This window comes from Leucoraja erinacea, chromosome 23 (genome assembly GCF_028641065.1).
Source record: "Leucoraja erinacea ecotype New England chromosome 23, Leri_hhj_1, whole genome shotgun sequence".
Lineage (NCBI taxonomy): Eukaryota > Metazoa > Chordata > Chondrichthyes > Rajiformes > Rajidae > Leucoraja > Leucoraja erinaceus.
In genome coordinates, this window is record NC_073399.1 from 2,089,493 (window position 1) to 2,104,402 (window position 14,910).

General features: G+C 38.1%; 1 long non-coding RNA gene across 2 annotated transcripts in view; it reads left to right on the forward strand.

Annotated features, from left to right (window-relative positions):
• LOC129708104 (uncharacterized) overlaps window positions 1-14,910 on the forward strand; it is a 130,338-nt gene that overhangs the window by 9,280 nt on the left and 106,148 nt on the right. For both annotated transcript variants that reach the window (XR_008725284.1, XR_008725285.1), the window contains exon 2: window positions 6,239-6,443. This is a non-coding gene — a long non-coding RNA (uncharacterized LOC129708104). The remainder of the gene's footprint in view (window positions 1-6,238; window positions 6,444-14,910) is intronic.

Here is a 14,910-nt window from a genome sequence, read left to right on the forward strand (position 1 = left end):
TTTCAAGCTGCTGTACCTTCTCTCTGATGGGAGCAGGGAGGAGAAGGAGTGAGTGGGATGGGACAAGTCTTTGATTATGTTGGCTGTTTTTCAAAGATAGTGCGAAGACTCGATGGAGTCGATGATGGGGAATCATGTCTGTGTGATGGTCTGAGCTTAATCTACAACTCTTTGTAATTTCTTGCGGTCTGGGCCAAAGCTGTTCACAAACCAAACTGTGATGCAACCCAACAATATACTTTCTATGGTGCATCCGTCAAAATTGGTATGGGTCATCTTGGTAAAGGCAACAATGACGTGGGTATGGTGTTGCACTTAAAGATGCCACTCTCTCCAGAACTTGAACTAGTGGAACTTGAACTAATGACATTCTAACACTGATAGCAATATAATCTGTTACCAAATGGTGAAAAAGTTACATAACTTATGCCGCTAATAATAAAATAGCTCCAGTTTTTCAGCTTTGGGCCAAAAATGTATTTTAAACTTATTATAAACTGTGAGCTTCACGCAAACAAGGAATTTCATTGCACCCTGGTGTACATGACAATAAACTCATCTGAATCAACTGCTTATTTTTGTCCAACCCCATCACCGAGCGGATGTTGAACGTTTTTTTTGTTTTTCATGGGGTTTTTCCAGCACACTTCCTCTTTTTACTTTCTGTTATTTCTAGTTTATTTCATACTCCTGAAAGATTGGAATTGAAATGCCAAGGAAGTGACCATCTTACCTCTAAGCATGCATGCCTGTCACTCCACTCTCATCCTTGGTAAAATGCAGTCAAAAGCAGAGCAAGGCAGTTTTCCATGACCTGCAAACATTTATCATTTACTATGTGCCATGCTATTCTGTGTCTGAGAAATGCTGGGTGAAAAGCACCACTCAATGGAATTGCAAGTGGACACTTGGCTATCTTAGTTTTTGGTGCTACTGGGCTAAATAATTTGACCCTCAATGCACAAGAGGTGAAGTGGGCGCTGACAGGTGAGTGGGCCTCAGGCACTGACTCCCATGGCACTGCTATGCTTAGAATGCACTTACGCCCTTTGACAGCTTGCCTCGTTTAAGAAATGTAACCAAATGACTAAACAAGTTTGTTTTTTAAAGATAAAATACTGAAAGGTAATGGTAAACATTAAAATTATAGTAAAGCAATTCAAACATTTATCTACTTCCATGGAAAAATTGATACTATTAAACACATCCCAATTCAATTTAATGGGATTATTGTCCCACATTATGGAGATAATGACTGTAACATTGTAAATTTCAAAGCAGTTATTTTAACAAATAAGATTGGATGAGAAGTTAGAGTCCTTATTGGAGAGAGGGTATGGCGAAATAAACTGGGAGCAGCTTTATGCAGTTAAGTCTACATCTGACACATGGGAGTCACTAATAAGTGAAATACTGAGTGTTCAAAAATCAACATATTCCTGTATGGGTGAAAGGTAATGAAAACACGTCCAAAAAACTCTGGTTATCCAAAGATTAAAGAAAAACAACAAAATATGTGGCAGAACTGGAAAGGAGGAAGGCTCAACGGGAATATATAAAGGATGGCCAGGATGGTGTACTTAGAAAATCTCCCCTTACTCTCGGTCTGAAGAAGGGTCTCAACCCAAAGAGTCACCTATTCCTTTATGGATCAGTTAATCAATCGGCAAATCGGCGGCAAATAGAATTTACTCCTGAGAAGTGATTCATTTTGGCATGAGTAATACAGCACTGTAATTGTTACCTATTATGAATTTAATTGTTCTGTTTTTGGCACATATGACAATAAAATACTCTCGACTGTTAAGGTACAACTTTATAAAACATTGTTTACATCACGGCTAGGGTATTGTATGCAGTTCTGGTTGCTACACTATAGGATGGATGTGACACCGTGCAAGAGAACACTGAGAAAATTCACTAGCTCATTGCTAAGGATGGAGCTTATCAATTGTAAGGAGAGACTGGATGGGCTTGGTTTGTAGTCTTTGGATGGAAGGAGGCTAAGGGGGAACCTGATGGAGAAATATAACGTCATGAGGGCATGGATAGAATGAATAGTAAGGTACTTTTTCCTTTTGCAGTGGTACATAAATTGGCATAGCTTCAAGATGAGGGATTTGAAGTTTAATGAGGATCTGAGGAAGATTTTTTTCACCTAGAGGGAGGTTGGAATATGGAATACTCTGCCTGAGGGGGTAGTAGCAGCACATATTCTCATAACATTTAAGAAGCAGCTGGATAAGCAATTGATTTGTCAAGGTATAAAAAAGGCTGGAGGCAAAGTGCTGGAAAATAGGATTTGTTTCATTGCATAAATAATAGTTGGTAGAGACATGGTCTACTGAAAACCCAATGTCTGTACTGTATGATTCTAGACTCTATGACTGAACACAATTGCTTGTAAATATGCCAATTGGCCCTGCTGTAAAGTTGAGGGACCAACTTCTTATTTCTGGTACTGAGCTTAATGATGGCCTCAGCAGTGGAGAAGTTGGTCAGATGCTGGCAACTAACCCTGAAACCATTTCAAACTTCTATGTTTGGCCGAGCATTTGCGGAAATCTAAAATAAGCCGAGAAATGAGTGGCTGACAGCCAGCTGTTGTCTATGGCACTGCCAGATGTCAATGAACTGGATTTGACCCATTGGCAAAGATAAAGGAAAATAATTACAAAATGCGAATTCTTGTCCAATAACGTACCTTCGTTCAGTAAATGTAAAATGCAATTCTTGCCACGTTTTAAATGAATAACTTTCCATATTACAAAATATACTCTCAGCCTTAACAGTCATATTGATCACGTAGAATATGACAATAAACTTTGAGACTTACAAAGGATTGTATAAAATGTCTGTATTTGCAATGAAATTATGACCAATATTTTTAATTCTCGCAAATACTAAGATGATACTATAGAAGTAGTTTTAAGTAGCTCTTAATAAGCTGTGTGTAAGTTTGATTTGACAATATTTTAACTTGCCTGAAAAATGCCATTGACCTCACAATTTGAGTTTTGAATGGAAAGTCTCCTGGGTAAATAAAATGGAGGCTGGTTTCTTTAAACACCTGTCATCTGAGGTTTATGTATAGTACCATAAATATTATGCCAAACCTGGGATATGTGGGAGAATGGTGTGAAAAACATTGGTGATGACAGATGGAAAGTCAATGGCAACAAATTTGAAAAATGTTTTGTTTTTGAACTAAATCTTATTTGGATTAAGCTTGTTTTTTCTTCAGTCAATTTTTCTGGTAATTAAGGAAAGCATGAAATAAAGTTTTGTTGATTTTTATCTTCCACAAATGTGCCCGTTTTGAGATTTTGCACAAGGGCCAGATCCAAGTAATGCTTCTCTCTGTGTTAATGTGATTGTGGCCCCCAAATGCTTTAAGTCCGAAACTCATCTTCAATTTTACAAATTTACAAATTATTTTCTGGGCTTAAATGTTGAATTATACTTTGTATTCACACTAGTAGTACTGGTCCAAATCTCCTTCCAATACATTTTAAAGCTTAACAGTCCATCTTCTGGCCTGTAAATTGGCAGCACCATCTAAATGATACAGATTCTCTAGTTTATGCAATCCTTCAATTAGTGTAGTAAATGCAGCCCCTCAGCCAAAAACAGTCCAGCTAACTGGTACATGTTTTTCAACTGAAATCCTACTTATTCATGGTAGACAAAAATGCTGGAGAAACTCAGCGAATGAGGCAATATCTATGGAGCGAAGGAAATGGGACGTTTTGGGTCGAGACCATTCTTCAGACTGAAACATTGCTTATTTCCTTCGCTCCATAGATGATGCTCACCTGCTGAGTTTCTCCTGCATTTTTGTCTACCTTCAATTTTCCAGCATCTGCAGTTCCTTCTTAAACGCTACTTCTTCATGGATCATTCTAGTACACCAAACCAGCGGAACAAACACAACTAACACTAACACGTTGTTCCCCTCACCCCTCGCCCTTCACCCCAGCTAATTGAGATTTCCCAGTCAATAGAGACTCTCTGTGGAATATAGTGTCTGAAGCCATTATGACTTTCCAACTGTTCAGGCATTCATTTAATTTCAACATTAATGCAACCTCTCCAACTAATATTCTCCACACAATACAGCCCCTTTCCAACTCATTAAGCCATAAAGCCAGTCACACTAAAACTGACTCTCCACCTAATTTGAACTCCTGAACTCCATAAAGGTTCGACCAGCGTTGAATTATTTCCACTTGTCTAACTTTATCTTACTCTACCCGTACTCAGCTCGTCTGATCCGAAACCACAATTTTTCAGACTTTCCAATGTGCCCCTCTCGGACTTTCTCTACTCCATGAACATAACGTCATGTGAAACTTTGCCAGATGCCATAACTTGTCCAAATACATTATTTTACCAATTGCTTTGTTTGGTTTCTTTGATTGTCTCCAAATCGGGTATCACCTCAATATTTAAAATCCCAAATACATCACATATCTCTATCATTAACACCAGCCTTGCAAGCTTCCAATATATCTAAGAGTTTAAGAAGGAACTGCAGATGCTGGAAAATGGAAGACTGGCATTCTGAAGAAGGGTTTTGGCCCGAAAAGTTGCCTAGATGCTGCTGCACCCGCTGAGTTTCTCCAGCATTTTTGTGTACCTTCCAATATATCTATATTGTTTCAATTCTAGCCTCTCAGTTATTCCCTAATTTAATTACTTCACCATTTATGGGTATGCCTTCAGCTGCCAAGACTCTTAAGTCCTGACATTCATCTGTAAACTTTTTTTTCTCTCTCTCTTTGCAACTTGGAGCCATTTCTAAAATCCTGCTTGTTGGATCGAGATTTTGAACACCTGCCCTAATATCTCCTTATGAGGTTCAGTGTCAAATTTTGTCTGGTAATACTGTTTTGAAGAGTCTCGAATAAATATATTGCCCTCACTATTTAAAAACAAAAGATGGAGAGTGACAAAAAATGACAGAAGAGAGTGTTCCACATCATTCAAGGAGGAGACAAAGGTTCAGGCATCAGAAGGATTTTCAGTGAGCCTATGTAGTTAAACCACATCTGGCAGTCTTAGAATCATGCCAAGAATACTCCACTGAAAATACTATTTCATTTATTTTTAATTAATGTACTGTTTTAATTACAGATAATTGGTAGTACAATCACAATATTAATGGCTCTCTGCCAACACCACCAATGAAAATAAATCAAAAGCCAGAATTTTAAACAAAACATAAGCCTTTCTTTTATCTAAGAGAAATCAGACTATTGGGTAAACCCAACAGTTCAGTCTTTGTGCCATGGTGAATCCAAATGAAATTACAAATGTTTTAAGAAATTTAAATGGTTAATACACTGTTTTTTTAAGAAAGATGTACAGCCCTGGAGGCACCGAAGGTTTACAATGATTGACATAAAGATAGGCTATATTTAAATGTTTCGTGTAGTATAGTTTCCCAATGACTGAACTAGAAGTATGTTGGAGATGATATTGAGCACTCATTTTTTTTTTCCCCGAATTGGACCTGGGTTTTTATCCGGTTTTTTGCCTCCCCCAGGAGATCACGAGGTTCTTGGGGTGGAGAGGGGTGATAGCGGTATAAAGGGGAGGGTAGTGTCTTGTGTTCTGTGTCTTGTGTCTACTGTTTGTGGGTAAGTGTGTCTGTTTAGTGTTCAGCCCATGTGTTGAAAATGGGAATTTTTCTGGAGACCTCCCTAGGCATTCGCAAATTCCTCTCTTAAGAAGGAACTATCCTTCATGTGTACTACTCTGTAGCTATTTAATTAAAAATTTCCAAACGGGAAGCTCTGTTTACAGTCCCTGGTCCCTGGGGATGGAAAGGACTGCCTTCCAACAGTGAGAGACTTTCATTTGGTTTTATGCAGGCCAACTAAACTGGCACCAGTACCATACACAACACTGCCTGCTACAGGATGTGAAGTAATACTCTGATGCCAGTATTCATTTGTGACTCTTACAGTCTAAATAAAAAAACTAATGCAACTTTAAATACTGTACATCATTTAAAACATTTTATGACACAGCTATTGAGAATTAATGTACTGTCGGAGTATGATGATTTAATCTTCTAACTATGCATAGTCAGAGATTTTAAAGGTTCTCTTTGGACTTTGAATTTAAGACGAATGCATGTTGCTGCTCGAAAATGATAGACATGCTCGTAAATATACAGAATGAGCATCTGAACAAGACGATTACATTCTTTTTTTTTAAATCTTACCTATAGGTTAATGCATCAAACAGGAATAATTAAATGTATGGAATGATGAGTCATCTTTGGGTTTGTTGGTCCTGCATCACCGGAGGAATTATGAATGGATAACAACTACATATTCCTAACATTAATGTCAACAATTAAACATTGGTCAAAAGAAGATATGGCCAGGTTGCAGAGAGAGGGAAGGGCAAAGCCAAAGATGGAATTGAATGTGGTAAGAGTTTTAAATTATATAATTAAAGGTAATTAAAAAAGTAACATTTTCATTGGAACATTCCAATATTAAAGGGATTTATTTTCTACTATTAAAATGAATAATAGAGCAATTAATTGTATTTTACACAAATATCTAATTAATGACCACTCCCATAGGGAGAGATTGAAACCTGGGGGTATTTTGAGAGGATCAGGGAGTGGGGATTGGTGGGTGAGATTCATTGGTGGTAGTGGGTTTGTTTGAGAGTTGGTTGGACAGGTTGTGATGTTTGGAGTGGAACTGATTTGGATATTAGATCTTGGCCAATCGAGGTTTGGGGGAAGGGGAGGCTCAACTGAAGGTGTGTGGGTCATGTGTGGGTTTGCTGAGTAGCAGTAGCGGAGAGGGTGAAAGGGAGGCATTGATATCGTGAAGGTGTGATCCTGAGGCAGAGAAGATACGTAAAAGGAACTTTCCCAAGTAAGTGTCCCAGCCTAGAGTGGCATGATTCAAGCTTGATTGTTCTGGGAATGCCCAACGATGGGCCCACTTCATAATGGTATTGGTTTATTATTACTGATGTTTCTATTACACCAGCTCAGCTGCCAGTGACTGCACAAATAAAGCTTGATAGCATTATTGTCACGAGTAGATGCAGTGAAAAACTTTGTGTGTGATCTACCCAGTCAAATTATACACTACATGAGTACAATCAAGCCATTGTACAAGTACGTGTGTAGGAAGGAACTGCAAATACTGGTTTACACCGAAGATAGACACAAAATGTTGGAGTAATTAAGTGGATCGGGCAGTATCTCTGGGGAAAAGGAACAGGTGACGTTTTGGGTCAAGACACATCTTCTAGTCCAATTCACAACAGGTAATGCAGAGAGAAAAAAACACCAGAATGTAGTGTTACAGCTTTATATTGAACATTTTGCATGCATTTTCCGAAAAATACAAAAAGATTGTCGTCACTTGATGATGACCATCCTTATGTGTAATTTGCATTTGATGTCTAATTTGTGGCCAGAAGTGGCCAATTTCTCTCGTAGTTTCATTTAGCTTGATAGTGTTCATAATTGTGTTTTACTCTACGGAGGGCGAGGGAGGGGGTATCCACTGCTGCAAAAATCTTAGTCTATGCTCCTTTTCATTCTCTTCAAATTATATATTTAAGCTAAGCTGCCTATTTTTTCAAGAATTTCCTTTTCCAGTAGATTTTACACACCAACTTATTCCATGCCAACTAACACATATCCTGAGCTGTATTACATTACAGTGCCAGCGCTGACTTATGTTACATTCTTGACAAATATTTCTAGCTGCAATATTTCTAAATAATGGACACAGATGGACAATTGAAATACCTTTAGAATATAACATTTATGTACAGTACTTTCTTTGACTCTACTACAAATCCTTCCTTCATATTAGCAATTCCTAGGTGATGTGTTGAAACAGTTTTTAACATATTTACATTGAAACATTTGAAGGAATTGCATTAGACAACAAGTCCCTGCACTCAGATTAACTGATTTGATAAGAAGGCTTTTTTGTTTTACATAAATTGGTCATTTTGCACTTTTTTTCACTACAGAGTAAAAGTGTGAGCAGGGGTTGGAGTGTAAGGGTGTATAATGGATGAAGATTGCCTTTACTATCAAGCTTTATTTGTGCAGTCACTGGCAGCTGAGCTGGTGTAATAGAAATATCAGCGGCTGTAGTCTCAAGCAGTTTATACAATTTCTAATCATATTAATATGTAAGAATGTAAAAGAGAAATACATTCAGGATAATGGGAATAATGAAAAGAATTTCATCTCTATGCCTAGTGAATAAAATATCAAAGAGCTGGAATAAAACAAATACTATTGAAGCCTGAATAATTTACACACACATTTTTTGTCGCAATTTTCACATGTTGTATTAACTTCTACAATTTGAATTTTTATAGACTCCCCTACAGTTAGTTATTAAATAGTTAATTATCACAGTTAATGTCCTCTTTTTCCTGGATTGTTTAGAACACGGCCTTGTTATTCTCTGGCAGTTCCTTCAGAGCCATCCAGTAATCAATGATGCCCTTGAAAGACAAGGAGAAGTCTGTGTTCAGTGGTACAGCTGGGTCCATGGGTTCAGGCAAAACCATCTGGCTCCCAATTAAAATGTGTGTATTTTATACAAGTATAATCATTGCATCAACATGCTTCCCTTTTTCAAAGGTTTTTATAGCCATCCAGGAAGTTGTACCCTGCAAAAAAAATGATGCTTTAAAAAAAAATGTTGAAGAGTACCAGGTTTATGAGTAGCAGAATGTAGTATTTGAAAAGAAGGCCCAGTTAATGAGGCAGGAATAAGATGCACGTCTTTTGTTTTGCATCTTTCATTATTTGTATTTTTGATGAGTTCTGTCCAGGTTAATTATAAAGAAGGGTCAAAGTTTCCACTAGTCTTAAAAGCTTAGCAATTTTTAATTGCTGTTATGGTTAATATTCCAGATGGCTTGCTTCAACCACTTAACTTTTAAAGTATAGCAGCTGAAAAAAAAGGACCAGTCAGAGGTAAACAAAGATCTGTGGTTTGGGATGCCTCTGTTTTAGGCTATAATGCCGCAGTTATAACTGGAGCATATAATTAGACAACAACGTTTAATTACTGCATTGTGGAATATTTTTTGACTTATTGATGTTTCTGAAGGAAAGATGGATGCTATATGAATGGTAAAAGTGTAATATTTATGCCATAGCTACCAATAGCTATCAAATAAGCCTGACCACCTTAAAAATAAAAGCCAGGGACAAGAACTACACAAAAGAAAAACGTATAGAATAATTTGAACCAGGTTTTAGTAAATTAACTGCAGGAGGGTAAATATGTATGTGTGATAAAATATGAAGAAATATATGTTCAAAATCAATCTTATAGTTTGAAAGCAGAACAATGGAGGCTAACTTGGTGCAGTTCATTTTGTGTAGTATCAATTTTATAACCTATTGCTAAAGCTCGAAAGCATTTCACTATATCTGTCCATGGCAGCATTTGTATCACTATAAAACAATGCTTAATAATCACACACCTTAATAATCTACTAATATTGCATCTCTCTCTGGAGTGAATAGTTTAATCTCAGTAGCCCTTGGCAATATAGATCTCTATTTTTTGTTTTGCCTCGTTGATTGAGGGTGTGCTTTCTGGTCCTGCTCCACTGACACCTCTGCTGTTGTTGGCCTGCTGAACTTCTCTCTCACCTCTCCTTCAAATTTCAACAAATCACCCACAATCTTCCACTCCTGCTGTTTCTCCACTGCAGTTCACATCTTGACCCCTTGGTCTGCTGCCTCTCACACGAGCACACCTGGCCTATAATTCTCCTCTTTCACAAACCTTATCTATTAAACAACTTCTTTAAAAAAAGCCTCTTGACCATCTTTCCCCTCTCTTCAGACTCAATTCCGAATCTCTTTACTCCAGGGTGGTGCAAGGAAAAATACAAAGCAGCTACCTGCGTTCCCTTCAGGAGATGGGAGAAGTACTGAGAAAGAGACTGGACACAGTCCCTTTCTGTCATGAACTTTGGTGTTTTTCTACAGTACCTGTTTATAAATGATGTTCCTGTTATTAGGCTTCTTAATGGCCGATTGTTCTCCGCTGAATCTTTCCATCACACCAGGACGATTTCCCAGAGAGTAAAAACAATCCCTGGCCACTATTCGCCTCACTAACTCCTAGCCTCTATCCCCCTACCATTATAGTATTTTCTTTGACCAGATAGCACGCAAACAAAAGCTTTTCACTGTACCCCGGTACGCGTGACATTAATAAATTAAACTAAACTATTTGCATTACCACTAACACCTTGACAAAACTTAAGAATGTTTTCATCCGTATAGATGACACAATTCCTGGGGCTGCTACTTTCTCTTTATTCGTCACTGCCTTGATCACTTCCTGCTTTCAAGCCACACAGCACCCTACTCTATTCCACTCTAACAAAATATGAACAGATATGACAATTTTACCCAAATTAATTTTTGAATGTTTATGTTCATTGAGAATAGACAAGGAAATGGGGAAAAAATGACCAGTTGCAAGGTATACTTGTAATTCGGAATGAAACGGGAGACAATTCGTAATTCAGAACTTATCTTAATTTTTAGAATATTCACAACAGTAAAGAAAGCTTTGCAGATGAAGCGGGAGTTTACACGTTTTTAGACTTGGATTTTAACATTGCCTCAGTTCATCTAAGTTAAATGAACAATACTGTGACAACAATACTGCCTTTCTATTTGAAAGCTAAACATGGGATTGATTGGAATAAAGATACATCAGGCTAACTGGAATAAGATGTATTTCTACAGAAACCGAACCCATTTGCACATTTTTCATGCATAATTGTGCGTGGAAGCTGTTCTGTGCTCATTAAATTGTGCAAGCAATAATTTCTGGATCAATTAGCAAACGTTAGGAAATTGGTCTGCGCACTTCTAGACCTGATTCACCTTAGCGTTTACTGGAGTCAGTTGTACTGTTAATGATGTCATAGGTCGTACAGCACATTTCCTCCACAGCTGCCAGAAATTGGAGCTTTAAGGCCAAATCTATGACCTTCGTTATTAATTCACAAAAAAGACCACATAGCACAATGTTTGTGAATAGAAAGGGGTCTGCACTGTCACAAGAATATACTGCACATGGCATCTCCCAGCTTCCATCTTCACTGATCAAGTTCAAACAAAATTGCTGGGGCTCCGTTCAATGAGTGCACCCTCTTTTCCCCAACTGGACCCATTGATCAGTCTGAAGTTTACATTGGATTAGAACCATGCATGGCATGAGAGTTGATCAGGCCAATTCATTGTCTCAGAAGCACGAGAGTGGTCCAGATGCAGGGTTTCAACCTGAAAAATCAACAGCCCATTTCTCTCCACAGATGCTGCCTGACCATCTTAGTTCCTGCATCGTCAGGGAAGAATGGATTCGGACACATAATGTGCTGCAACCTTACCTTTTTTTTTGGCATTTTCCTCTTTGCAATGTTCTGGTATCAAATAGAGGGTTCTTCAAGCCTGGGCTCACTTCCAAATGGTCAGTGCAATAATGATGAGGCACCTTCCAGACCTCTATAGAGTTCCAAACAGGTACTAGTGAAACTGTATGATAAATGCAATAGGACTCTACTATTCACATATTCCTGGCTAATTTCATGAATTTTCTTTTTGACGATGGGAGTGAGCAAATGCTGAGTAACTCAGCGGCACAGGCAGCATCTCTGTGGAAGGAACTGCAGATGCTAGACTGTCCCGCTGAGTTACTCTAGCATATTGTGACTTTTTTCAGCCACATTGATACCTGCTCCCTGTTTAAAAAATGCAGTGATTGAGATTTATTCATTACTAGTTCAATTTTGGGGTGCTCTGATATTACAATGTCTGGGGAAAAGTAGCCTGTCTTAGCTTTTTAATCCACTCTCTGTCCGAACGTTTTCTCTCGATATTCAAAAGGCTATTTTCATATTTTCTTGACACATGGTACTTCGTATGCCAGCGAAACAAAAAAAGGCTTACTTTCCTAAGCCTTATATTCCAACTAATTTAACAAGACCTGAATCACTGTACTTGGGGGATTTAAAAGCTAAATGTGGCACGCCACAACTTCCAAGATATTTTGCTAAAGTTACACACAAAGGCTATTAATTAAACTCAAAGCTGTGGGCATTCAGCACAAATCGGTAATGAATAAGAAACCACATGGTGGATTAGAGAAACAGAAGTAAGCAATTCAGACACGAGAACATCAGCTACTTTGTTGGATAACAGCTGATCTGACATTCAACTCCATCTTACACCTCCATTCAGTAATCCATTTGCTTAACCAAAACCTAACAATATAACTTTAAACATTTTTGATGGAAATAACCTCAATAACTTTTTTTGATGAAGAGAGTTTGAGACTTCCTTTATATCTGTATTAAAAAAAAAATACTATCACTGTTGCCCCGATGGTTGTCGACGCCTCAAAATAGGTGGGTAACGGCGAAGTTTGAGGAAGGGAAGTACTAATGGAATAATGCAAGAATTCTAGACACAAGGAACTGCAGGTGCTGGAATCTTGAGGGGAAAAAAACACGAAATGCTGGAGTAATTCGGCAGGACGGGCAGCATCTCTGGAGAGCATGGATAGGTGACATTTCATAACAAGACCCTTCTTCAGACCAATTGTAGTAGGGGTAAGAGAGCTGGGAGAAAGGTGGAGAGGGACAAACCCAGGGTAGATTCTGCCCCCACCCCTCTTCCAGCGTTCCCCTCCCTAGTACAATCAGTCTGAAGAATGGTATTGACCTGAAACTTTGCCCCGAGATCCTGCCTGACCCCCTCAGTTAATCCATCAACATTTTAATGCAAGAATTTTGCTTAAAACTATCACTTAAAATGTTTGTATATGACCTTGAATTACACACAATACAACCTCCAAATAAGCTCTGAACTACACAGACTTGGGGGCATTGATCCTGTCTCTTTGCGCTATTATTGGTTGTTTATTTTTATGTGTGTGTATAAAAACACATATACACATCTTGTTTATTACTGTTTACAGAGTACTACTATGTTTATATATTCTGTTATGTTGCTGAAAGTAAGAATTGCATGGTTCTATCTAGGACATATGATAATAAAACACTCTTGACTCTTGAATGGGTGGAAGATCAGGATTTAGTGGAGCTTTCAGTACAAGCTGGGTGGTCCCAAAGGATAGAAGGTGATAATGGACAACTGATCAGGCTCTTTATCAATTTCATGCTGGAAGAACTTAGTTGTCCTGAAAATGCCAATAGTGATCATTCCTAAAACAACATAGTCCAAATACCTCGACTGCCCCGTAAAAGGACCGTTACACGAGGCATTACTGTTATACATTGGCTGCTGACGTAGATAACATCTCAGTAACAGACATGAATTTTAGGAGTGAGTGACACAAAATGGCTGAGGAGTGAGAGGGAGATGAGGAGAAATTTCTCCTTTATGAGTATGGTGAATCTTTCGAATTTTCTACCATGGAAAGATGCGGAGGTTGGGTCAATGAATATACTCAAGGCTGGGCTAATGATTAGACTATAGAGGGACATTAAGGTAGATTAGGGTTGTGGGGAACAGTCAATGAAGTGGAGGCCAAGATCAGATCATATATGATATTATTGAATGAAGAGATAGGCACAAGGGGCCATTTGGCAAAGTGCTGCTCCCACCACATATGTTGATGTTTGTGACATTAGAGGTATACATGCCGCTGGTAAATATGGAATGGGTCTATGGTATGAGGAACCTCTCCTGTATTATCATATGTCCTGAAACGGAACAGTGAAATTCTTACTTCATGACCAATAACAGGAAATCCTTTACTTTTACATGGAGATAAAAAAGGTGTCATATAATGGAGAAGAATCAGAAAAAAGAGTCTAGAATCATGAATGGAGTCATTTGATGTTACAGGGAGGTTAGAGGACACCTATGGAGAAGGATTCAATGTATGGTTGGGTTGAACTAGGTTGGACCCAGAGATTTCACTCACCTGTGATCCTGATCTCAGACCTGTGATCTCAAAAACCCCCGCTGCCAATTGCTGCGGCAATGTGTGAGTAGAAACAACATGCTTCTCGCAAACAGGAGCAGAATTTCTGATATCCATCTTATTACATGGTGTTCAGAAACATCTTGGGCAGAAAATTCACAACAGTAAAGAGTAAACGGTGAAGAGGGGGTGTTTACTGTTTATAGCCTTACAGAGGGGTGAACCATGAAACAAATTAAGAAGTAAATAGTCTAACATGAATATTTTGCCAACGTAACAATCATGTATCACAAGTTAACAATCACTACTAATGTACTGAGAGGGTTGCTGTTCCTCTGTTGCAAATGCTAGCATCAGTCACCGATGACAGGACAGAAGAAACAAGGGGAAACAAAAAATATATATTTGTTTTGGTCTTTCAATGTTTCAAATCATTTTGACAAATATCAGAGTGAACGTTAATTGAGGCAGATTCTTAATGATATTTTTGATTGTTGGATAATAGTTTAATTGGGATACAAAGCTTTGCATGCCAATATTTTTCATCCGTACTCATCACCTTACATTAAACAAATTGTTTGGTCCATGTGTGAAGGGCACTGAATAAACATAACACATGGTGACAATGCACAGGAAGATAATTCCAATTTATTAAAAGAGCAAAGGCCATGTCTGTAGACAGCATCCACAATGAAGATCGTGTCTGAAAGCAATATAACCTTTATTTCCCAACCTGGATACATCTTTGCCAATATCCTTTTCTATCAAAGCAAATACTGGACCAATATATTTAAGCATCATGGGATGAGGAGATTATAGCTGATGTTTTAATTATTCACTCTGTGTATGTTGAAAAATGTTATTTGCTGACTGTCTATCTATAAACAATGATATTGGGCTTTTTATTTCTCTG